The following is a 27,119-nucleotide window of genomic DNA, read 5'->3' as shown; positions in this document are numbered from 1 at the left end:
TATGTATGTATGTATGCATGCATGCATGCATGCATGAATGCAAGTATATGTGTCCTATTATAAGTATTTCCATTCATATATATATATTTCCCATTTATAATTTCTATGCTATTTCTAAAGCTCTTCAAAATAGATAAAGTTCCAGATCCTTTTTTTCTGTTTTGTTTTGTTTGGGTTTTTTTTTGTTTTGGTTTGTTTTTTTTTTTTTTTTTTTGAGATGGTAAGATGTAATACTGTTTAACATAACCCTGCTGGCAGACAGAAAATTATCAAAACTTTGTGACTTCTGCCATTTAGTCACAGTAGGGATTTTTATTATAGAATCTTTCAGAATAACAGGAAAAATAAAGATATGACAACAGCCTGAGAGGCACTAAAGAAAACAAACTAATTAAAAGTTCTGCAAAGAAATGAAAGCAATTATTATCCCAAATTTGTTGTTCTTCGTAATTTGTTCACATTTTTTTTATCATCTAGATCTTAAAATGTATTTTCTTCCTTTGTTGTTTGTTTTTTTTTTTAGGGGGGTGTTGTATGTTTGTTTTGGTATTGTTTTTTAATTATCGTTTATCACTGTCTGCAACACTGGCTTGTGCATTAGGCACTTACTACATTTTAAATTCCACCCACATGCTCTTGCATTTCTAAGTACATGAGTCTGATGATTCTGCCACTGGGAAATGTTTAGTTTTATTTAAAGAAAAAAAAATCAATTAGTTGAGCCTTGTACTTAAGGGGAACTTCTGTCAATCCTTTGAATTGGAGGAATTGGATTGAAAAATGCCTTCCAGCTTTTTATATGACACCTTAACTGGACCTTTATTCTATCATCTCTCATTAATAATCAACTCAATTTATACTTAATAAGTGTAAATAGTGGAATTTATACTTTTATCACATCTAGCAGCATGTAGGACAGCTACTGCATCAATTTTATTGAGAAACAGACTGATAAATTTAAAAAGTCTTCAGTTTTGGGGACCTCTTTAAGATCTCATGCAGTGCTTGAAGGTGTTTATTATAGATTTATCATTAGTGGCTCTTCTCTTCTTTGAAAGACACTCAGAACACATACAAGCTATCATAAACCATCTCTTTTTCTTCCACACTACTACTTTGTAACATTCTGATGTCTTACCATCCTGCGATCCTGTGCTGCAGTCATACATCTTATGTGGTGTAACCTTTATTTACTAGCATCACTTAAGTTTCCATCATACTTTTCTGGATCTTCTAACATGCATTTTAAAATATTATCTTAAACCATCTGCCCACATTACTTTCATGATCAAATCCACCTATGCACTCTTGCTTCACTACAAACTCCATTTTAGCCAAAGGAGCCAGTAAAGACATGTAATTTTTATTATACTGCCTAGATGTTGGACTTTCACCCATCCCCACTTTTCAGAAAGAGTAGTTTCACAAACTTCATAGTGTAATAGCCAGCTTTCCTTTTCATTTTTAATTTATAGTGATTATTATGAACAGCAACCCATATTGTGTATTTCCTCCCTAACATTGAATTTAGAGAACAAATTGAGACCAACAAAAGCAAAGGAAACACAGACTTTGTGTGTTCCTACTTTCCTCTGGCTCTCACAGGACCTTTTGTATTTTCTGAGTTTGTTTCTTGATTGTCTTTCTATTCTTGTCCTGTACAGTGAGAACACAGTACCATCACTTAACCATGAATTCTGGGCATGCTTACCTATAGTATGGGCTTTGGAAACATGATGTTCTTCCAGCTAGACTTCCCTGAGCTTTTTTGGAAGGGAAAAGATAGGACAAGTAGCATTACAGTTTTTCTTAGGGTATTCATCATTCTATATTTATATACTAGGTTATCTACTGCTTGAGTTTATTTTCTTTTCTAAAAGAAAGCAAAATATTAATAACCGACAACAGTATTTGAATTGGCCACTGGGATGCTTTCCATCTCCCGGACAGAATGATAGTGAGTAGGGAAATGACAGCAACAATATATTATTTTATGATACTCTTATCTCAACTAATTCTGCCATAGCAGGTAGAATTATGCCCCTACCCATCAAGGATTATGGAATTAAAAATACATATGTACCAGGTATAAATAATGCTATGTTATAGGTCTCTATATACTCCTGCAAGCATGATGACATCATAAAATTGTCAACTGTTTGTTGTGGCTCAAGTTAAGTGACCTAGTGTCTAACATTCAGCAAAGTTAAGGGTAGTTGTACCTTACATAGTGATATTTCCTGCTGAAATGCTCCTCTAATAGTAGGCATGCTAGCTAACTTCCCTGTGTAGTTAATAAAAAGGTGGGAGTTAAGGACAACAACAAAAGGTTTTGCTATTAACTGTTTCTTCTTTGTTGTACATCTCCCTTTTCTAATCTTGTGGAAGGAGACACTAAAATGAAAAAAAAAAAAAAGAACTGTTTATTCTGAAGTTGGGCTTCAGCGTACTGAGTCTAGACTTTGATAAAAAAAGGTCTCATTCATGTTCCCTCCTCCCCCTTTACAAAGTGATATGAAAAATTCTTTTACATAGCTTACCTATTAAGATTTCAGCTTTACTGAACTGTAACAGAGCTTAACAGAGGCATGGGACTACCATGTCTGGTCAGAAACAACTGTTTGGCTATCATCTCCAAAGAGTGAGAGTTGAGAGAGTTGGGGTTGTTCAGCCTGGAGAAGAGAAGGCTTTGGGGAAACCTTATTGCGGCCTTTCAATACTTAAAGGGGGCTTATAAGAAAGATGGGGACAAACTTTTTAATAGGGCCTGTAGCGACAGGACAAGGGGGAATGGTTTTAAACTAAAAGAGGGTAGATTCAAACTAGATATAAGGAAGACATTTTTTACGATGAGGGTGGTGAAACACTGGAACAGGTTGTCTAGAGAGGTGGTAGATGCCCCATCCCTGGGAACATTCAAGGTCAGGTTGGACGGGGCTCTGAGCAACCTGATCTAGTTGAAGATGTCCCTGTCCACAGCAGGGGGCTTGAATTAGATGACCTTTAAAGGTCCCTGCCAATTCAAACCATTCTATGATTGTAAGAGTAAAACCTAGTTACTTCAAATTTATGAGCTGCTGAGGTAGCTTTGTGCTGAAGTGAGTCATACAGAGGCGAGGGGAATTCTCAGCTGTCCCGCATCCGAGACTGTCGCCAAGCCTGAGGACGTTATGGGCTTTCACACTACATCTCTGACTAAGGAAGGGGAAATTCTATTCACCCTGGGCAGAAGAAAGGTAATAGATTACCTGTTTTAGCTGTGGTTGTGTTGAAGAGAAGGCATGTTCTTTATTTGTCTATATTAGAAGCCTGTAAAAAAACATGGATTCAATCTGAAACCTACCACATATAACCAATGTATAGCATGATCCAGGTAGATAAACACAGACGTCTGGTATCACTTGAGATGCCCTGTGGCTTCCTGCTTGACATATACATGATGTCTATGCTCAAGCAGCACAGAGAGATATGGAGAAAGGCATGGGTAATATAATCTAGCTTTAATGCTATCTTCAAGTTACATGGAACAAGGTAACAGAAAATCTGAAAAAAGAAGACTAGAGAGTAAGAGACCACATTCCTCCCATTGTTTGAAGCTTCCAGGATCTCCTCCCTCCCCGCTCCCCCCTCTTTGTTCAGACTAGATCCACTTCTGCTATTCCCAAAAAAGCAATTCTGGACAGAATGACTAAAATATAATACCGAAATATGTATCAGCTTTTATACTATGTAACATATAAAAAAATACAATATTATATTCTATGCAATAAAATACAGTGGGAAGATCAGAAAAATGCAAGCATGACCATAAGAGTCAGTTGCAGACAGAGCATATCACAGATTGCTGAGTTGCACTGTGAAGATGCTATCATACTGACTAGCATGAACTTCCTTCAAGATATCTTGAATTCAGGGACCATTCGTTGTATGGGATGTGGGCTTCACGAATATTCCTCTGCCTTTCGCTTTCCTCTTGTGGAATATATATTTTTAAATCATAAAATGTTATTTCATTACCACTGGTCCCTATCAACATGCTTAGTACTTCTCATGACATATACATAAACAAACCCAGAAACTCAGCTTTTGTTATTTTCGTTCTACATTTGTATTGACTTACTCAGAAAACATACAAATGCAGCAGGTATATAAGAAATAATTAAATGGCAGAACCCTAGCTGGACTTCAGTCCCAAGGGCTTGGTCCAGTGTCTGAAAATATTTTATTTCACTCCAAACAAGAACTACTGTGCTAATCCCCCTGAAATACAGCATTTATTATCTACCGGGCAGGTGTGAAGTGTTGCATGCTAAATGGATTATCTCCCCCTCCTTCTCTCCACCTCCTGCTTTGTTCAGGCAAAGCGGAAGAGGAGAGGGAGGAGATAATCCTCTTAAACGGAGCATTTATTATCTTACGTGGGGCCATGAAGTGCCGCTTGCCGAGGGGAGTTTGCACGTGGGGCCATGAAGTGCCGCTTGCCGAGGGGAGTTTGCACGGGAGAGTCTGCTTATACAAGTGTTAAACCCCATTGTAAACAAACTAAAGCTTCATACTAATCTGACCGCTGTTTTCTTAAGAAAGTTCAGGACTTTTTACTGTTCTTTACAATAGTTAGAATTCCCAATATTCAAGCCACATCCTTATTATTAGATTATTGATATTGGGACTTTTGGATAACAGATACAATCAGTTACAGTGGCTGTAAAGCAAAGTTGTGATTTTTTTTGTTCGTTTTTGTTTGGGTTTTTTTTCACATTTCCTTACCTTTTTTTTTTTTTCTTTTAAACTTTCAGATTTAGATCTGCCAAAAAGATCTGTCTAACGGTTGATAGAGATTTGGACTGGATGGATTTTGTCATTTCAAGAGCATCAATTCTTCTTTCTGTTTCAGAGACAACTGCATTTGTAAGAAATTCTCCATGTTGTATTTGTGACATTCCTGAGCATATTCCCAATCCTTACCAAGTCCATTTGTTTAGAAGAGCAGTATGAAAAACAGATTTGGCCCTAAAGATACAAAGTAAAACCTTAACCAAAAAAAAAGAAGAAAAAAAAATTTTTTTCTCTAAAAGAGAATTTTCTGCAGAGGTCTTATGATTTAGTAGTTTTATAATACATAACACAGCCACATAACAACTGCATTCTAGGCACACAGAATGAATCTCACACTTTTGGTTCTCAGAGCATAGCCAAGTTACCAAATCATTCATTCAGACAGAATTCATCAAATTCAGGGCATACACTAACCAATAAAAGTTTGTGGCATTCATGGATGTTTAGAAAATGACAGTTTCCCAACTTGTTCTGTTTTCTACAGCATATTAGAAGTTTTGGCTTATTTCATCCAAAGCAGAATAAAAATGAAAGAAAGAATGAGCCAGGAAATAAATACTGAAGCCTAAGTCTGTCAACAGATGTGCTCTTCTAGAAGAGCTTAACTCTTACAGCTGTTTTTCACTGTCCTGCTTTAGGTGAGTTTAAATACTATATGGCTACCCTTTTCTGGCTTACAGCTTCTTTAGCAGTTTATTACACCCAACCCAGGTGCAGCTGATTGCTACAAATCTGCTGGAGGAGCTTCTCCTGTGGTGAGTCCCTCCTTCATTTCAGTCAAAATCAGGTGGGTCAGTACTGGGCCATGGCAGTCTGAATCATCCTAAATCAGCCTCGCTTTTGCCCCTACTGTGGATCCCACCATGCAATTCTGTCCACCCTGGTGTCAGCACTGGTGCTACTCTATGCTCATTCAGAACCAGTTTGGTTTGACAAAACTTAAAAATATAGGAACATGGTATCACACAAGGGTGAGCACCAACACAAAGGACAGAGAAGACCCATGTGGCCATAAGGCGAGAAACAGAAAGTGACCCTAGTGGCTCCAATTTAAGTTGGTCTTCTTTTATATTTCACTTTTATATTTCACTTCTTTTATATTTCACTTATATTTCACTTAAGACCATTTTGCTGGAATGGGTCAGGGAGCAACCAGTGGAGTCTTAGTCAACAGATTAGCAGTTCAGCAATTTCCTGCAGGAGCAGAGCACTAAAGCAGTGAGGAAAGGGGTTACTGGCTGTAGACACAGTAATCTCTGGAACTGGGAGAGAAATGCAGCAAGCCTGCCCACGTTCTTGGAGCAGACAGAAAAACAATTATGACAACACCAAAGGCTGTGGTTTGCAATTATAATATTTATATCTAGACGTGGGGAATATAGAGAAAAGTGATTGGTACAAGTAGGTAAGAAAGTATTCTAATAAAAATTGTTCCTTGAAGCAAAAAGGTTGATAATTCTGTGGAAGCAACTTTGGGGAACATAACTCTGGCTGTTTCTTTGTAGCCTCATGCAATTTTGTTGAGTCCTAAAATTTCCTACAAGGTATTTGGTGTATCTGTATTGCCAGAAGAATCCTTCAAGGAAAAAGGTATCATTCTGCATGTTCTCATGCAAATTGAGCTGCAGGAGCAGGTTTGCCAATTAGGAAATCAGTACAGAATCTAATATATACTTAACCTAGACTTCACTACAGAAAGCTTTAAGAACAAAGTCCCAACATGTCTACTCCTATTTTTAACTGTCATTCAGATGTACCAAATGCAAACAGCACAGGGGGTGTTTCCAAAGTAAGAAGAAACAAAGAAAAAAAAAATTCCCCACAGAAAATATTTCCTTGTACTTATGCCAGCTGGCAATGTAGATGCTTGGTTAGACTGACATTGATTAAATCACTCTCTTGTGCAGAACCTCTAATATTTTGTATTTTCCATATATCTCTTAACTGTGTGAAAACTTTTGTGTGTGACTTTCTTCTACTATTCTTGCTTTTGAGAGAATTTCTAATTCATTTGCAGCACTACCAGCTTTTCAGGATTAATGTAGAGGTTCAGTAACTATGCTTGCCTCTATTTTCAGCCATTGATGATGTGCTACAGACGAGAATTGAGGATAAATAACATGCCTAGTATTGAAGTGCCTAAAACACCCACTTTGTTCCCGGAATGTTGTTGCTCTTTCTCAGTGCAGTCTTTTATTCAATTCCGAGAAAAAAAAACCTCCAAGGTAATTTAGTATTTGCACCTATTTGTTTTATACAATACAGAATGTTGTCCAGGAGAATATTTATCCAAAGCGTGCCTCTTTGAAGAACCAGAATATTCAAGAAGCTAGCATGGTTAATGCAAAAATGGGTTAGGATATATGCAATCACATGCAAAGACACATCTAGATTTTCTCTATAGGGCATTAAACTGTATTTTGCTGAGTCATAGGATCTGCTTAAATGACAAAGTGATTCAGTGATGAGAGGATACTGTTTGAATTCTGTTCTTTTTTCTTTTATTCAAAGGGCTAGGTATTGTACTTATGAATACTGGGTAACGGAATAGCTAAGACTCATTATGTTTTCAGTAGATATTTTGTGAATCCAGATATTTCATTAGTGTATTATTTGCTATTTTTTCACTCACTATTCTGCTAATAAATTTGTCAGGCAGTAAAGAAACAGAAATACCATAAGATAGGTTGAACTGAACAGCCAATGTAAACAATCTGTCATCTCTGTATAACACATCCAGAGCATTCAGAAAATGCTTATAAATTCTAAGTATGTTCACAGCCAATCTGTATGCATCATAAATGTTTCTCAAATTAATGAAAAACCAACATTTGTCAAATTTCTCTTTGATTAATATTATTCAGTTTGTATTTGTTTCTTCTCCAGCCTATAATCTTTTTCTTGCCTGTCAAGAGTGGTGAAAGGTGTAGAGCACGTCTCATGAGGAGCGGCTGAGGGAACTGGGGTTGTTTAGTCTCAAGAAGAGGAGACTCAGGGGAGACCTTATCACTCTCTACAACTGCCTGAAAGGAGGTTGTAGCGAGGTGGGTGTTGGTCTCTTCTGCCAAGTAACTAGCGATAGGACAAGAGGAAATGGCCTCAAGTTGCGCCAGGGGAGGTTTAGATTGGATATTAGGAAAAACTTCTTCACCAAAAGGGTTGTCAAACCTTGGAACAGGCTGCCCAGGGAAGTGGTTGAGTCACCATCCCTGGAGATATTTAAAAGATGTGTAGATGTGGTGCTTAGGGACATGGTTTAGTGGTGGACTTGGCAGTGCTAGGTTAACAGTTGAACTTGATGATCTTAAAGGTCTTTTCCAACCTAAACAATTCTAAGATTCTATAAAAGAAAAGGAAATCACAATAGGATCTGAAACAAACAATTGAAGATACAAGAAGGATCTTATTATATAACTGTATTTAACAACAATGTTGATAGGTTATTTTGTATTCATTTGCAGGCAGCACATGATGTCTCTATGGACCAAAATAGCTTTTATTTGGTGTTTTAACAGTTCGGTATACCAACTACCTACCGAAAAACAGTGTGACTTACACTGGTGCTACACAGATTTTAGTGACTTCTAAGCATATAAGATTTTTTAAGAAATCCGGTATAGTTATCAGATTGCTGGTGTGTAGTTTGCACTGAGCTCATTTACTTCTAAATAACCTGTCTTTTGTGTTTTTCTTACATAAAAAATTGCCTTAGATAACAACAAGATAAGTCATCCCTGAGCCTTCCTGATGAGATCACCAACCCAACTTTAGCACCCTGGACATTATTACTCCTCTGTTACAATCAGTTTCCAGTACTGTGAGATCCACCATAGTTTGCAGAAGATTCTGGTAAAGGAAAGATTTAGATGTGATTGACTGTATGATCTGTCAGTACATGCTATGGGAAATGGATGGGAAATGGGATGATGAGAGATCTGAACTGAAGAGTTCTTTTTTTTCCCCTCCTTTCTTATTGGCTTATTGGTATCTATTATCTGTTGAAAAAGTAAAATATGGACAAGAGAGATGGGTAAATAACCTTAATCTATTACCAGAGTGAAGATGGTTTCCTTCTGTTTAATTTAAAAGACTAGCCTTTGTAATTTGTTTGTGTAGGTGTATTACGAAAGCCTGCCTGATAGAATTTTTTCACCAAAAATACATTAAAAAGCAAATATTCCACAGTATTTTTCAGAAGATTTCCACAGAAAAAAGTTTTTTAGGAGATCAGTGTGTTTGGCTTGATTTCTCAGCACCTGACATATTTCTCGTACAAAATATTCAATCAACAATCATCCAGCATGCATTTGGTGCTCATTCTATATAGTTGTGCTTCGTTATTATTTCAGCATAAAAAAGCTCTGTGTTTCATGGCAGAGGGTTTTATTCTGTTTCTAAGTACATTTATGCATGCTGAAAGTTACCTAAAGGAAAAGCAAATCCTTAGTCATCCTAGTCCCACAGCAGCATCAGCGATGAAAGTGGGTTGCAGGATGCTGGCTGCAACTGGATTGCTGCAAGTGAAAAGCAGCTGAACAGAACTAGACTGGACACTTTATGGAGGCTGGAGCTTTCATATATTCATCCATAAAAGTATCACAATACAAAATGCACCTAGAGAGTTGTAAAATAAAAAAAATGTCTGTTCATGCCCTCAATGACCCATTGGGCAATATAGTTTCTTTACCTCTTTCAGTATATGAAAACACAGTAATTTTTAGTACAGCCATACTCAGCTATCCATCACATTCATGACAAGTGTGACAGTTAGCAATTCAACAGCAGCGAAGCGATTTTTCCTGTAAGAATCAACATAATAGGCGGTGTGGGGGGGGGGAAGGTGGAGGGAGGGGGATTTTTTGCAGAGAGCTGAGAAATACACCCAATCTAAATACGCAAACACAGTTTATATGGTTTAAAGAACATAGAGGCAGGAACAGGGCTATCAGGATCACCAGGCAGAGGAGATGTTGGCCTTTTGGCATCTGGCTTTTTGACGTGGACCACTGTTAGAAGGATCTCAGCTGCTTTGTCTATAAAAACTGAACACTCCATGTAAATTTTTTTACTTGCACGTTCTTATGGCCTCTCTCTGCACTGTCATCATCTTCCTCAGATAAATCAAAGCCAATTAAATCAACTAAGGGTGAAGGACAGAAAAATGAGGTAAGGCTGGTTATTATCAGAGCTGAGTGTTTAACTGTTGGCAATGGAACTCAAATGTGATACCTAGAAAAGCAACAAATTTCCTAAACTGAACTATGTTGTGACCTGAAACTGATAAAGGCAAGTGACTAAAGTTAATTTAGAATATTTCTTGGCAAGAATTGTCTGATTTTTATAGTACATATCAAAGAAAGTAGCAGCAGTTGTTTTTCAGCCTGGAATTAGCAGCAGTTGTTTTTCAGCTCTGGAATGATAGACTTGTATACCAGGAGAACTGTATGCAAATGTGAAATATATCAAATGTTTCTTATTAAGAAAATAGTTATGTAAGGACGATGTCCTTCAAACATCTTCAGAACCAGGATTCATGAACTATCCCTTTATATCAAAGCCTATTTCCAAAATGAGAAGAAAGGAATGTGTAATATGAAGAATGATTCAGAATGGTCCAAATAAAGAGCTGAAAAATGGAAATAAAAGCAGGAAATTCAACTGTATATACCTGTTGACATTTTGTAAGCCAACTCTTAACCATAGAATGATTTGTTGTGGCCTACTGCACTTACTCCAGAAGACCCACTCTTATATCCATGTAAGAGGGGTAGTAGGAACAGGATTTCCTGCAGCATATGGAACAGACGGTTATTTATACTTATTAGCCAGTGGTACCACCCATGAGAATGGTTCTTGACAGCCAGTATTTACTACTAAGAAGGTTGTCCCACTTTACATCAAACTGTACAAGCTTAGATAGGGAAAAAGTGTTTCTAGGAAGACTAATTTCAAAGGATTAACAATTAAAAAAACATCATAATTACCATACTTTCAGTGTATACAGAAAATTGAATCTTTATAATGGTTCCAGTGTTTTTCTCTTTTTTTCTTGGTCAGTTCTAGCAAAGTAAGAAGTCCTTGGATTAATACTGATATTCCCAGACCAAGATTTACCTGAGGAGTTTCCTAGAGGAGCGGGAATATAGCTACCTGTTAACTGGGTGATATTTTCCTTCTGCCTAGCATGTTTAACTAATCCTAAGTGTAAATTCTTTTGAGAAAAATACTATGTACATTGACTAATATAAAGTTATTTACTGGCAGATGAATCTCTGGACATAGTGTTTTAATTTCATAACCAAGAACTGAATACCACTTAGCCCATATACAGGAACAAATCCTTTGAATAGCTGTATATGGTACTATTAGACTCCTGTCATGAATGAGGGTTTTAGAGGCCACTTGAAGAATCACTGTCGAAGGTATTACCAGAAAGTTATTTTAACAGAAATTTATAAAAGTGTGACTTAACAGAATTCAGTGGCAAGGTTCACTCTGTCACTTACTACGCGGATGAAGCATACAAAGGAAAAGAGCATGGGAAGCTGAAAAGTCCTTGACGAGTGTAAACACTACTTAGCAACAACTAAAACATCAGTGTGTTATCAACATTATTATCATACTAAACCCAAAACACAGCTCTATACCAGCTACTAGGAAGAAAATTAACTCTATCCCAGCCAAAACCAGGACATCGTGTTAGAATTGAGTTGGAATGATTTATACAGAGGACAAGGACAAAAAGGTTAAGGGACTGACTCCCATTGAGTCACGAGGTTCAGAGAAGACCCGGCTGGATCCAATCTTAGTCTCAGACTTGGTCAACGGTTTATATCTAATACAAAAAGGGTAAGGAGACCCTCCCATTGAGTCACGAGATTCAGTGGACCCGCTGGATCCACACGTAGTCTCAGACATGGTCAATGGTTTATGTCTAAAGGATTATATGTGTTTAGCAGTAGTCTAAGGTTCATTCCCAATCTTAAGATAGTTCATAAGATTTTAGCAGACTATATTTGCTAGTGGGTACCTCCATCAATTCACATACACATGCGCACAGGATGTGATCGTGCCCCTGTACTCGGCACTGGTGAGGCCGCACCTTGAATCCTGTGTACAGTTTTGGGCCCCTCACTACAAGAAGGACATTGAGGTGCTGGACCATGTCCAGAGAAGGGCAACAAAGCTGGTGAAGGGTCTGGAGAACAAGTCTTATGAGGAGCAGCTGAGGGAACTGGGGTTGTTTAGTCTCAAGAAGAGGAGGTTCAGGAGAGACCTTATCAGTCTCTACAACTACCTGAAAGGAGGTTGTAGTGGGCATGGTGGTGTTGGGTTGATGGTTGGACTCGATGATCTTAGAGGTCTTTTCCAACCTTAATGATTCTATGATTCTATGAAACGGTGGGAGAATGGACGGGACAGAGAACACTTTGCAGATGCCAATTCAGAGTCATACAGGTATGTGCATATGCACATCCGCAGGTTCACACTGATCAGAACAGGGGTGCACTGCATGCATCATTCTTCTATAGTAGGGCCTATACTGATAGGACAAGGGGCAATGGTTTTAAACTAAAAGAGGGTAGATTCAGTCTAGGTATAAGGAAGATATTTTTTATGATGAGGGTGGTGAAACACTGGAACAGGTTGCCTAGAGAGGTGGTAGATGCCCCATCCCTGGGAACATTCAAGGTCAGGTTGGACGGGGCTTTGAGCAACCTGATCTAGTTGAAGATGTCCCTGTGCACAACAGGGGGGCTGGACTAGATGACCTTTAAAGGTCCCTTCCAACCCAAACCATTCTATGATTTTATGATTTTATAATTCTGTGCAAGGAACAGCTGTAAGACACAGTGGGCACTATCTGACCAGGTGAGTCACAAGCCTCTCACAGAGTCTCGATCCACGGACGGCACTGCGTAACCACTGTTCTGGATAGTGCTATTTACCACTGCATCTGCCTTATGTAAGGACAATGGAGTAACATCAACTTCATCAGGAAATTCATTTAGTCTGCCAGGGGAGGTTGTGTGTAGAGCTCCATCTGTCCAGACAGCAACTGCTCTCAAGTCTGTTCAGAGCTTCCTATAACATAGTGTTTACATGCAAGATTTCTTTAGACTTTCAGAGAAGTGATGGAAATAATGCTTGGTTAACTCTTCTGTGTGTTTCCCACAAATTTATGAACACTGGTTTAATTGTGGTTATTTTCAGCTCTGCAAAAGAAAGGAAATGCCAAATTACATGAATGAAAAGAATACCAAGCCCATAAATTTTATACACTTATGTATATAAAGTTAGCTGAAGATATGTGCTGTAGTTTGGAAAATGATCCATATCCCAGGTTCTACAATAATAAAGAAATTAAGGTCAGCAAGTTTTCTCATAACAATTTCTGCAGTTCCAAATGATTGTCCAAAATTCTTTGGATTAAGAAGTAAAGAACTAGAATTTTTCTGAATTTCTCAAGAAAAAAACAAACAAGCAAGTCCAAAATTCCCAGTTATCATCTCCCTTTTCTGAAAGAAAATGAAAAACAAACCAAAAGGAAAACAAAACAAAATCCCAAATTAAAATTAAAAGTGCATAGAGAAAGATGTGATAGATGTAGTTGAAACAAACATAGGACTTCCAAGAGAAGAGAGGGTAAAAATTCAATTCCTCCATCAAAAAACTGTAGCATAGGCAAAGTTAGGTGTTCCTCAGCTTAGAAGGTTCGGGCCTCAGGTCTCGTTAAACTGCTCTCCAGTGAGAGGTCAGAGGTAACCTTAAGTAGTTGATATGAGTGACTATCCCTCCTGCCTACAAGCTGAAGAAATGGAAGTATAACAAACAAAAGTAGAGCAAAGGAATGAATGCTCTGTAATAATTACATCTGAGTTTTCATTTACAAATATCTCATTAACTAAGATACAAAAGGAAAAGTTTATTTTAATGAGTTTGAATGGGAGTTTCCATGAAAACTGGTAACAGCTATGAAGTAGCATCACTGAACATGATAAAGAAACAAAGAATATCTCTACCATATAAAGCTGCATTTGAGAAGTTGGCCAGGACATTGAAATTCAGTATTCCTGATCTTATCAAAAGTTTCTTTAGAACTTAAAATCAATACACATTAGTCAAAATATAAGAGATTGATTAAGCGGGTCCTAATGTATCTAAAATACTCTAGATGAACCCCATGTTAAAAGTATTTATTTTTCCCTATTGTCTATTAAGGGAGCCTCTGCTGATTTACTGAGCCTGATACACTTGTACCATAGATGTTAAAGCAGGTGAGGTGAATGTCACCCTTACTGTTTAATCGCATCCCAGGTGCAATGTAGAACCCCAGAGAACAAGTGGTTTGATTTAATCCTATGTCAGAAAAAGAAAGTCACCTACCGAATTATAAACAGCATTTCCCTGAAAAATCTACATGTTCTTTCAAGGAGTCTCATTCAAATACTGGCCAGGTCTGACCCTTGCCCATTTATAAAATCTGACAGATTTATTGCAGCTTCAAAGAGATTTCCCTTTTCCCTATATTCATATTTAGACTTGTCTGGAGAAAAATTTCTACAGCTTAAAGGTTTGTACAAGATGGTTTATACCACTGTTTAGTGCTGTTCCACAAGAGCCACTGCAGAAGTTTCTAAAAATTCCCGCAAAACATCCCTTATGATCTTAAAAAGTTGTGATTTTCATTTGACTTGAGACTTCTCAGATTTTCTTTAAATGTTGTAGGGAATCCAGTCAATGTGAAATCTTCAGCTATATTGACAGTCAAAATTTAAACCAAGCTATTTCCTAAGCCAGGAAGAAAAGGCAAAACTTGTTTCAAAACAGGCCTTCAAAGATCCATATGAATCTCTGAGCAGAAATAAGACAACCTCAGGCATCAAGGCAATTAGATACAAACAGTATTTTTACAGTATTACTGTGCTCCTTACAGAGATATGAAAACTAATGTTCAGTAGCTATTATTTTTCTGGTTTGGTTGCAGTTTCTATCTCTTTCCTAACTTAAAAAGCATAGGTGAGGACCACTAATGGAGCAGCACAGAAATGGCTTTCAACTGGTTTAGTCTCCATCTCCTGTGGCCTCAGTTTTTTTGGCAGAATAGGCCAGAGTAATACCAAGTAATTCCATTAGCCACCCCCTCTGAATTGAATAAAATAAAATTATCACAAGAGGTGGAAATATCACCCTGTTCAAAAATCTGTGTAGTGTTATTATGAGAGGTATATTAGATGTATCATCAGAGCCCAAAACAAAATAATACAATCATATAAAGGAAAGCCCCTAGATGATTTTACAGCAGCTTTTGTCTGGTTCCCCTAAAGGCAAAAAAATAGTATATTGCCACAAATTTCAACACTTATTTGTACTGGTTCCGTTAACTGCTGAAATAAGAGAAAGGTCAAAGATTCCTAGAAAAATCTGCATTATTTACTAATTTACTGTTAAACCACCATGTAGTCAGGTGAACTGACTTTTCATGACTACATTATGTCCATGTAGTCATGTCCCTCTTCGTATAAACTAGTAAATAGTTCTATCTGTTCTGTTGAGCACTTTGTTCTTATCCCTGCTGTGCCCATGAAATACTAACAAGCCCTTTGTGGATAGCCCATGTTAAACATAGAGGTGATTAGCAAAGTGTGGTACGTGTACTAAGGGGTGTCTAGATTAGTTGAAAATTAGTAAAATTAATGAGGTTTTCTGGAACCTACCATGGTACCAGGCACACATTTGAGATTTTTACTGAGTAGATTTTATACTGAGTCTACATTATTCTGTGCTTATCAGTATATCTTTGCCTGTACACAGAGCTGATATACAGCTTTAATTGTTCATTGTTAACTTTAATTGTTCATTGTTCCACAGCTTGTTACCTAGTTGTTATCTAATGCAATAATGATTGCTGTGAATGTCTTGGATCACCTCTGTATCTTTGTTCATTGGCAAAAGAAACTAAATATGCATCTTTTGCTCATTCTTCACATTTGATACTGTGGCAGCTGCAGCCTCTGTGTTGAGTGGTTCTGTCAATTTTCAGACAGATATAATAAGAACCCGACTGGTTAAATGAAGACATACATTTCAGCTGGAGCTAGTATCTGGTCAGGGAATATGTTATGAAAATACTTGAAAATCTCCATCTTCTGAAGAAGAAAACAAATGCAGCTTTCAAAGCTGGTGAGATAAAAAGCCCAGGATCAGGAAAACAACAGGTAGAAGATGGAATTTGTGAAAACATAATGAGTATATTTATTTCAAATGATAATGAGTATGGAGAATAAAATTTGGGCTGATAATAATATATACAGCAGCCTTGAGGCAGTGCTTCATGAATATAAACATTTTCATAATTTCTGAAAATTTTCAGAAAATTGCAAAAGAAATATTTTTAAAACAGTTACATAGCCCACAACCAGGACACATATATATAGGCATGTCTATTTGCTTTTGACTTTAGTGGGTCTACACAGTGGGGAACACTGATTAATTCTATACAAGTTAAGTCAGTTTGCATTTTATAGTACAAACTCCAGGTTATAGACAGCTGTTGACATTCTCACTTGGTTGTATTCACTATACAGAGAAAGCTACAGGTGCCATATTTATAGAGGGATTAAACTGTGTTGTAAGTTGCATATCATTAAATTGGTAAAAAAGCATGTCTCTAGCACACTGGACAGAATGGTTACATGGCAATATAAAGAATAGTAAGCTCTGTACTGCCTGATGTTTACCTTATTGTTGCCCTAAATCCAAACTCATAAGCTTTAACTGAAGGGACCTTAACACTTACAACTTTTAACTGACACTTTAACATACAGAAGATTGAGTTATATTAGTGAACTTTGAACTCTAAAGAGAAGTACATAGCTCATGGAGCTTAAATAATTCATTTAGGCCATCTTTTGAAAAGTTAGTCAAAAGAGTAACTTTTATTAGTTGTGTCTTACTAGTAATATTTAGTATATTTGTGATTTTCTGAATGTTGCTATGTTTAGCGTACAGCAATAATCAATACATGCAGTAACAGGATACTCCTTGAATTATCTGTGATTCTGGTATTTTGCCTTCTTTTGTTTTCTAGTCTTTTGGTTATATCCAACTATGTGTACTTTTTCCATAGGCAGGGCTCACCCATCTGCCCAGCCTATCGCAAACATAGGTCCAGATTCTGAAATGGACCCAGAAATGTGGTTCAGACCACTCCTGTGCCTGGGATACCTTTAATCTTCCCGAGATAGGACTTAGACTTATGAATCAGTCCTTAGCCCTTTTTTATAGGCACTGCAATAAGAAGGACTGTTGATTACAGTGCTGCACGTTGTTTCTGGAGGGTGTTACAGATGGACATTTTGCTCATCCTTTTTCTGACCTATTGGAAAGTTAGGTTTTGAATCCTTCTAGTAGATGATCCACAATAGTTCTGCTTGTCTATCAAGAGAGGTGATATGTTCCTCTAATTCTGGAGGTATATAATGATGTTGCAGTTTCTCTGTTTAAATCCTACTTTTGACCTTTGGAAAGATAGTTGAATTTTGCTAGTATACTTCTCAAATTTTCAAATTTTCTTTTTGGTTACTAATAAAAATAAAGTTAAAGGATTAGGAAAACAATTTCTGTCATTTTACTATAAAATTGGATTACATTGCATTTTGTTACTCAATTATCTGAGGGATCTGTAAAGGTCTTACAGGGACAATTACATTTATGACTTCACAGGGACTGTTGCTGAGTACTGAGAAGTAGAATAGCAATATAGCTACGCTAATAGATGTGCAAGTGAAAACATTGCCTAGGCTGTTTCCCTTTAATATCTTGATGTTATGAAGCTACTCTGCATTGCTGTTCCCTCACAGTATCACTGTGATAAACAGAGAGAAGAGGACAATATTGATTAGGCTGAGTATACAGGGAAGACTAAAAAGAGGAAATGTACCCATCAAATTTTCTATAAATCCTTTGGAAAGTAGATGGCCTTCATAACCTTGAATGTACCCATTTTCTTTCTAGCCATTATTCCGTGCCTTTGCAGAACTAGACTTTGCAACTGATAGAACCATCTCTTTAAAGATGCAACTTTCATCTTTAGACAAACTGCTGACGTATTGCAACTCAGTAAAGCCTACGATCTTGATTGTTTATCTGATGTAACCATGGAAGCAAGTGAAGAAAAGTCACCAGGGCAAAACATTTCATGGAAAAGAGAGATGAGTTCTGTGCTTTCAATTCATCTGTAAAAGTCATTTTAAGGAACTGAGAAATGAAACAGGAAAAAACCCAACACTGAGAAAACTGCTCACAGAATATTTTTAATCTATATTTAATGTAATCATACTGTAATCATCTGAATTCCTGACCCTAATGGGGGTAGGAATATTCTTCCCCTTAGTATTTCTATTGAAGTCTTCCCTGAAGTGGTTGTATTGGAGTCAACTGCAAGTTGACTCAACTAGAAGTGACGAGAGAGTCATGAAACACCTAATCAGAAAGGCAGGGAACACAAGTCTTTGCTTTGATATCTCTAATTTGGCTGAGGTGTAATAACTAATCAATAACCTTCTGCAAGGATGAAAAAAAATGCTTTTGCAGTAAATGGTTTTCTTTTTTATTTAATCTTATCTTCTTAAATATTCTTCGGTTGAGGTTTTCCAGTAAGTACTGAGGGTAGTGCCTATGAACTCTCACATACTTAGGTTGGATTAAATTGAGTGTTTTGGTTAAATGTCATATAGATGTACATAATGCTCTGCTTAGAGTTAACATGCCACTGAATGAGTCATTGAGCAAACACACAGGTATACAGTGCACTCTCAATTTAGGTAAATAAGAAATCTCTGAAGGAAATGAAGATTGTGAGGAGTGTTATATATAATGAAACATCAAAATAAGTTTTAGTTCCTTGTGTTTTTCTTTAGACATATAAACATAGCTGGGGAAGGTACATAAGCAAGTATGTAACCTTAAGCTTACAAGTGATCTCTTTTATTTCAATTGGGATTTCTCTTCTGCAATCCTGTAAATGCCATTTTCTCAACTTACCTTCCAACCTAACCATTAAAAAATATACAGATGTGATAGAAACCCGGGGTATTCCAAGGAATTGAAAAGAGAAAGTGTTTACTTTCTGTGTTAATTTGGGCACTGCATGTTCATTGAAAAAGCCAAAAAAGAACATTCAACACTTGGAGAAATAGACAAAGAGGTTTGTTAAGGCTGGACAAGCGCCAAGAAGAAAAGAAAGTCTGGTGAAGATGGAATAGCAAGACTGTTTCATATGTACATAGCAAACTCCTATGGGAGTCTAATATTTGAGGATCCAGTTTTAAAACCTTTAAGTGGAATGATTGAGGGATAATATGATGAACAACTGGTTTATGGGAACTAAAACATATCAGATTACCGTATATGGCTTGACTTGTTTCCATAACCACAAACAGAACACACCCTTTTGTTTGTGTACTCCATAGAGTCTTGTTCACATACATGATGAGACCATGGATTAGCAAATTGGCCAATACTGAAAAAAAGACATTATGAGAAACAAGCATCAAACTATGTAGATTAGAGAACATACAGAAATCCTCTCATATGCATGGAATGCCCTTGTAAATCTAGCAAATATATACCACCAGCTAGTCCTGTAATTTCCATGTTTTCAACCTTAATGTGCAATTAGCAATACTTCCAAGTATGTGCAGATCCCTCTAGAATAAATATGGGATACTTTAAGAGAAAAGGAAACACTGGTTTATTTTCATATACCAAGCAACTTTTATGCATATGGATCACATTTCTGTACTGCTTTGCTCCTGGAAATGTGCAAATTTCCTTTGCACATGGAAATTTTCACAGTAGCAGCTTTTTGTAATTGCTGAGTTTGGCTCCAGCATGGAAAGTACTAAAATACAGGCCTAGGTAGCCCTACAAAGACACCAAGTATCTGTATTCAAAAATGGAATCAAACAGGAAAGCAAGTCACCCTTTTATCAATCTCCTAGATATTCAATGACTGTAATATACATTTCATGATTGCAAGCATTTAATTTACATGACCTCCAAAATAAAGCACACTTCTGGCTTCAGAAATGCTACATTTTCATTTTAGAGGTTGACAAGTCCTAGGACAGGTAGCATTTATGTTTGGAATTGCCATCTTATAAGTCTACAATCAACTTCACAAAATAGCTATGCAGGAACTAGAAATCTGAGCTCTGGTTTTCAGTGTTTATAAATGTATTCTTAAATACATTAAGTTTGCTATAGGCTCCAAAGAAAGTTCCATGATTTGCTTTTCTAAAGAAATTCTTCACTAGACTAGCGAAAATTTAAAAGAAATATTAACCTGGAGAACCAAAGAAATTCAAAGATTAAGAATGTGACTTCATCTTAAAATAAATTCTGTATTTACCCCATGCCTTATCTCTGTAGCCAGAAGACCTCTATACCACAATTTATCAATGAACATTTTCACCCAAAGAATGACATGTTTTAAGTAGTTCTGAAACTTAAATAGTAACTCATATTCCTCATTAGCTGGCAAATATCCTTTAAATTGGATTTTTATGGCCCACACACCAACTTATAGCTGGACACTATACAAAATGCTATGTCATTTCTAACCTGGTTATTAGTTTATGCAAAAATATGTATATCGTTATTTTAAAACAGGAGAAAACGTGATCTTCAAAAAGCCGAAAAAGATAGATGTGACATTAATTTGTATTTATGTATGTGTGTTTTGAAAAAGAATGCATTATATTTTGGCAAATAATGATATATACTTACAGGAAGAATGTGTGAGATGTACAAATTGAAGATTTCTAAAACAATGTCTCAGTTCTCCTTTTTTCAGGATTTTGGCATCTGATGGAAATTATGAATATGTGTAAACTCATTTTTTCCTTTAGCAGTTTATAAGAAACTCACAAGTTAATTGCCAGCTTTTGACTGTGCTAAATAGATAAGTTCTAGTCACTAATTATTGTGTAAACAAAGAAATGCCATCTCTTCACTAGTTACGGTAGTTAAGATATTGCCATTGTCTTAAAAAAAGCAGGTAACCACAGACATTTGCACAACCCATGTAACTTCTGTTTCTATCAGAGATCTGTGTGAATGAAAGAAATCTCAAAGTCTTTTTAGGAAAAAACCACTATATTTAAACACAGTTAAAAGGTTCCTCTGCGGTATCTCCAGAGTATCGGGGGAGAAAATGTAAAATTATTTTCCAGTCATTCTGGTTCCTTCTTTACCAGGACTATTTTTCCTGGGACTAAATAACTGCATCACCTACAACAGCCTGATCCTTACATAAGAAAGACCAGCTTTCCCTGTTGTGACCATCGGGGATTGAAGATGTCCGTGTGCTTAGGCTACAGGTAGGCAGCATAGTGGAGCACAGCCCTGCTCCTGGGTTAAGGCACAAGATGTGCCTCCTCATCTATATGCCTCCAACAGTGCCCCCTGGCAGATAAAAAAGCCTCGGAGCCTGCAAATCTCATAACACCTTTCTGTATACTACATTGGATTCCTCTGGGAGGAAACCCAGGTGGACTCATCTACCATAGAGAGGCAACTGATGTGTTTTGGCAGACAGCACAGAATCATAGAACCATAGAATTGTTTAGATTGGAAAATACCTTTAAGATCATCAAGTCCAACCGTTAACCTAGCACTGCCAAGTCCACCACTAAACCATGTCCCTAAGCACCATATCTACACGTCTTTTAAATACGTCCAGGGATGGTGACTCAACCACTTCCCTCTTTCAATGCTTGACAACCCCTTTGGTGAAGAAATTTTTCCTAATATCCAATCTAAACCTCCCCTGGTGCAACTTGAGGCCATTTCCTCTTGTCCTATTGCTAGTTACTTGGCAGAAGAGTACTACCTCCTTTCAGATAGTTGTAAAGAGCGATAAGGTCTCCCCTGAGCCTCCTTTTCTCCAGGCTAAACAACCCCAGTTCCCTCAGCCGCTCCTCATAAGACTTGTTCTCTACACTTTTCACCAGCTTTACTGCCGTTCTCTGGACACGCTCCAGCACCTCAATGTCTTTTTTGTAGTGAGGAGCCTAAAACTGAACACAGTATTCAAGGTGTGGACTCACCAGTGCCGACTACTGGGGGACAATCACTTCCCTAGTGCTGCTGGCCACACTATTTCTGATACAAGCCAGGATGCTATTGCCTTCTTGGCCACCTGGGCACACTGCTGGCTCATATTGAGCCAGCTGTCGACCAACACCCCCAGGTCCTTTTCCGCCGGGCAGCTTTCCAGCCACTCTTCTCCAAGCCTGTAGCATTGCATGGGGTGACCCAAGTGCAGGACCTGGCACTTAGCCATGTTGAATCTCATACAAGTGACCTCGGCCCATTGATCCAACCTGTCCAGATCCTTCTGTAGAGCCTTCCTACCCTCAAGCAGACCAATACTCCTGCCCAGCTTGGTGTCGTGTGCAAACTTACTGAGGGAGCACTTGATTCCACTGTACAGGTCATTGATAAAGATATTAAACAGAACTGTCCCCAATACTGAGCCCTGGGGAACACCACTTGTGACTGGCTGCCAACTGGATTTAATTCCATTCACCACAATTCTTTGGGCCTGGCCATCCAGCCAGTTTTTTACCCAGCTAAGAGTACGCCCATCCAAGCCATGAGCAGCCAGTTTCTCCAGGAGAATGCTGTGGGAAACGGTGTAAAAGGCTTTACTAAAGTCTAGGTAGACAACATCCACAGCCTTTCCCTCATCCACTAAGTGGGTGACCTTGTCATAGAAGCAGATCAAGCCAGTCAAGCAGGACCTGCCTTTCATAAACCCATGCTGACTGGGCCTGATTACCTGGTTGTCCTGTACGTGCCATGTGATGGCACTCAGGATGATCTGCTCCATAACCTTCCCCAGCACTGAGGTCAGACTGACAGGCCTGTAGTTCCCCAGATCCTCCTTCTGGCCCTTCTTGTGGATGGGTGTCCCATTTGCTAACTTTCAGTCAACTGGGACCTCCCTGATTAGCCAGGACTGCTGATAAATGATTGAAAGTGGCTTGGTGAGCACTTCTGTCAGCCCCCTCAGTACCCTTGGGTGGATCCCATCTGTCCCTGGCTTCCCAGCTCAGGGGGCTGGGTACCCAGAGAACAACTGGTCTTACTATTTGTCGTGGTTTAACCTGGCAGGCAGCCAAATACCACGCAGCCGCTCACTCACTCCCACTGCCCCCCCAGTGGGACGGGGAGAGAATCGGAAGGGTAAGAGTGAGAAAAACCCATGGGTTGAGATAAAGACAGTTTAATAGAACACAAGAGGGAAAATAATAATAATAATAATGATAGAATATACAAAATGAGTGATGCACAATGCAATTGCTCACCACCCGCGCTGACCAATAACCAAGTAGCGATCGGTACTTCCTGGATCACGCCTACCCTTCATATACTGAGCATGATGTCACATGGTATGGAATACCCCATTAGCCAGCTGGGCTGGCTGTCCTGATTATGTTCCCTCCCATCTTGTGTACCTAGCTCAGTCAGTAGGCACGGGAGCTGTCCTTGGACTAGGAGGGCACTTAGCAACAACTGAAAACATCAGTGTGTTATCAACATTCTCCTCGTACTAAATCCAAAACACAGCACTAGGAAGAAATTTAACCCTATCCCAGCCGAAACCAGGACACTATTAAAGACTAAGGCTAAGAAGGCATTAAGTACCTCAGCCTTTTCCTCAGCGTTCGTCACTATGTTTCCCCCCGCATCCAATAAAGGATGGAGATTCTCCTTAGCCCTCCTTTTGTTGCTAATGCATTTATAGAAACATTTTTTATTGTCTTTTACGGCAATAGCCAGATTAAGTTCTAGTTGGGCTTTGGCCCTTCTAATTTTCTCCCTGTATAACCTCACGACATCCTTGTAGTCCTCTGAGTTGCCTGCTCCTTCTTCCAAAGGTCATAAACTCTCCTTTTTTTCCTTAGTTCCAACCAAAGCTCTCTGTTCAGCCAGGCCGGTCGTCTTCCCCGCTAGCTCGTCTTTGGGCACATGGGGACGGCCTGCTCCTGTGTCCTTAAGATTTCCTTCTTGAAGAATGTCCAGCCTTCCTGAACTCTTTTGCCCTTCAGGACTGCCTCCCAAGGGACTCTGTCAACCAGTCTCCTAAACAGGCCAAAGTCTGCCCTCTGGAAGTCCAAGGTAGCAGTTCTGCTGACCCCGCTCCTTACTTCTCCAAGAATCAAAAATTCTATCATTTTGTCATCGCTATGCCCAAGATGGCCTCCAGCCACCACATCACCCCCAAGTCCTCCTCTGTTCACAAACAACAGGTCCAGCTGGACACCTTCCCTAATTGGCTCACTCACCGGCTGTGTCAGGAAGGTATCCACCACAGACTCCAAGAATCTCCTAGACTGTTTCCTCTCTGCTGTATTGTATTTCCAGCAGACATCTGTTACGTTGAAGTCCCTCATGAGAACAAGGGCTAGCAATTGTGAGACTTCTCCCAGCTGCTTATAGAATATTTCGTCTGCCTCTTCATCCTGGTTGGGTGGTCTATAACAGACTCCCACCATGATATCTGCCTTGTTGGCCTTCCCACTGATTCTTACCCATAAACACTCAACCCTATCATCACCATCATTAAGCGCTAGACAATCAAAACACTCCCTAACATAGAGGGCTACCCCACCATCTCTTCTTCCTTGCCTATCCCTCTGAAGAGTTTAGAGCCATCCATTGCAGTGCTCCAGTTGTGCAAGTCATCCCACCATGTTTCCTGGATGGCAACTATATCATAATTTTCCTGCTGCGCAATGCCTTCCAGCTCCTCCTGTTTGTTGCCCATGCTGCGTGCATTGGCATAGATGCACTTCAGTTGGGCTATTCATCTCGCCACCTTTTTGTGGGGAGAAGCCCTAATTCCTATGTGATCATTCTCAGGAGCTTCCATGGTTTCTAACACATCAATAACCCTTGCGTCTTTGCTGCTGCATGGATCTCCATCCCCTACTTCCACTGAGATGGCAGACTGAAGGACCTCGCTAGCACACCATCCCTCAAACATTGGCGTACTGCCCCCAAGCTTATCTCTAGCAAGCCTGGTTTTATTCCTTTCCCCCTTCAAATCTAGTTTAAATCTATTTCAATGAGCCCTGCTAACACCTGTGCAAAGATCCTTTTTCCCCTTTGAGACAGGTGTACCCCATCTGTTGCCAACAGGCCTGGTGTCATGTACATTGACCCATGATCAAAAATCCCAAGATTCTATCCAGTGACACCAGGCTCAGAGCCAGGTATTGATCTGCTGGCTCTTCCTGTTTCTTCCTTCATCATTCCCTGCAACTGCAAGGACAGAGGAGAACGCTACTTGTGCTCCTGATCCCTTAACCAGTCCCAAGGCCCTGAAGTCTCTCTTGATTGCCCTCGGATTTCTTGCTGCAACTTCATTGCTGCCTACCTGAAAAAACAACAATGAATAGTAATCTGAGGGCTGCACCAGGGTAGGAAGTTTTCTCTTCACATTTTTAACCCGGGCCTCAGGGAGGCAACAGACTTCCCTAAGAAGTGGGTCCGGTCTGCATATTGGGCCTTCTGTTCCCTTCAGAAGGGAATCTCCTATGACAATGACCTGTCTGTTTTTTCTTTATGGAAACAGTTTTGACACAACGCATAGGCTTAAGCTCGGTGACACCTCCAACCTAGATGAACCATCATCCTCGTTACTGTTCAGTTCCAGTTGCAGAGCTATTATGCAAGGGCACCTGGGAAGGTGGGGTAGTCACAGAGGAGATGCACCTGCTGCACTGGGCAGGAACTTGTCGCCATTGGCTCCTATCCCTTAAGTCACCGCGTTCAGCCAGGTGGAGAGAGGATAGGGAATCCTTCATACCACGCACCCTGTCTGCCTGTTGGGCCTGTCTCAGGGAAGGTAGGGTGCGATTCCAGTAGTCTCTCTGTCTCTCACACTCCCTGATACTCCTCAACCTACTCACCTCCCCCTGCAGCTCTGTCACTAAGCAGAGGAGTTCCTCTACCTGGGCACACCTCCCACAGGTGTGCTCACTGCTGCCATCCGATACTGGTGTAAGAGTAGGGCACACCCTGCAGTCTGACACCTGTGTGGGAGCATCTTCCCACCAGAGCTCTGTCTGGGAAGCTGCATCAGTCGTGGTGAGTGCAGAGCTTAGAGAGGCCATGGCTTTCTGCCGGGTGGATACCACTGCTCCCTGGTCGAGCTGGCAGAGCTTCAACACCCTTCCTGTGCACCCCGCTGCGTGAACTGCTGCGCAAACTGCTGCACCATGCCCTTGCTGCTGTACCTGTTTGCCCGCCCTGTTGGCAATGCTCTTGGTCGCTAGCACTCTCTAAGCGCTTCCTTTATACGTGTGTGGGGGCTTGGCCACCATTGCTCCTGGCCCCGCCGAGGTCTCATCAGCCACTGTCACACGAGCTGCGGGCTCCTGGCGGGTCTCTTGGATCCCCCTGAGGTTCCCCCAGTTTGGGAAATACCCCCCGGCTAGGGTGCTCCACTGCCCATCATGCCAGCACCAGAACTGCTCACCTCAGGGAGCTGGGCTTTGGGCTGTGCATGTTCAAGGACTCCTTTGCTTAGGCTTGCTTAGAGCCTGCATGAAGCATGGGGTTGGATACAAACAAAGCAGATGATTTTCAGCTCAGCGGTGTTTTAGATCATATTTCTAATATATAGACTAGCCTTGGACTTCTCATCTTCATCCATTTTCTGCTAGTGCAAAAATGATTCAGAAGCCACAATAACGGCAATGGCAATGCAGTATCTCTGAGTAGCAAGCACATTCAGGCTGCTGGTTAAACTGGTATTAATGGCCCGTTATTTTGCGAAGTCATGCAAAGCAGCCAGTATATTCATGGTTTTGAACTTACTAAAATTAAGACTAGGATAGGATTTAAGAACTCTTTCCTCAGGCAGCTTCAACTGTGTGCTTAGATATACTTCATCTGGAACAACATATCCTTCGTCTATTTAGAGACTTTATAGCTACTATTCAAGAACTGTAATTTATTGACAAAGTGTGGTGATCCATAAATTGAATTTTACAATGATAAAATGTTTGTCTTGAGATACAACAAACTTCTAGCCTGTAACCAGTTCTCTGGGTTTTCCTGTCAATGTTTTTGACAGGTACAATATTAAGCCTGTAGTGATACAATTTTGTCAATAAATGCATAATATTTTAGACAATGCAAACTTTTTTTTTCCTTCTCTACCTATTGTATAAAGAGAATTCTTGTTTAGAAACCCAGAACTC

At 39.3% G+C, this 27,119-nt stretch overlaps 1 long non-coding RNA gene across 2 annotated transcripts in view; it reads left to right on the top strand.

The window, feature by feature from the left end:
* The window catches only part of LOC142081215 (uncharacterized), a 149,610-nt gene that overhangs the window by 92,401 nt on the left and 30,090 nt on the right, over positions 1-27,119 (top strand). Inside the window, exons 4-6 of one of the 2 annotated variants that reach the window (XR_012673297.1) lie at positions 4,797-4,908; positions 5,517-5,591; positions 6,915-7,061. This is a non-coding gene — a long non-coding RNA (uncharacterized LOC142081215). The remainder of the gene's footprint in view (positions 1-4,796; positions 4,909-5,516; positions 5,592-6,914; positions 7,062-27,119) is intronic. The other variant, XR_012673296.1, reaches the window with a different exon arrangement.

The sequence above is a fragment of the Calonectris borealis genome, chromosome 1 (genome assembly GCF_964195595.1).
Source record: "Calonectris borealis chromosome 1, bCalBor7.hap1.2, whole genome shotgun sequence".
Lineage (NCBI taxonomy): Eukaryota > Metazoa > Chordata > Aves > Procellariiformes > Procellariidae > Calonectris > Calonectris borealis.
The sequence above is the reverse complement of the archived record's forward strand: the minus strand, read 5'-3'. Positions and strand labels throughout refer to the sequence as shown.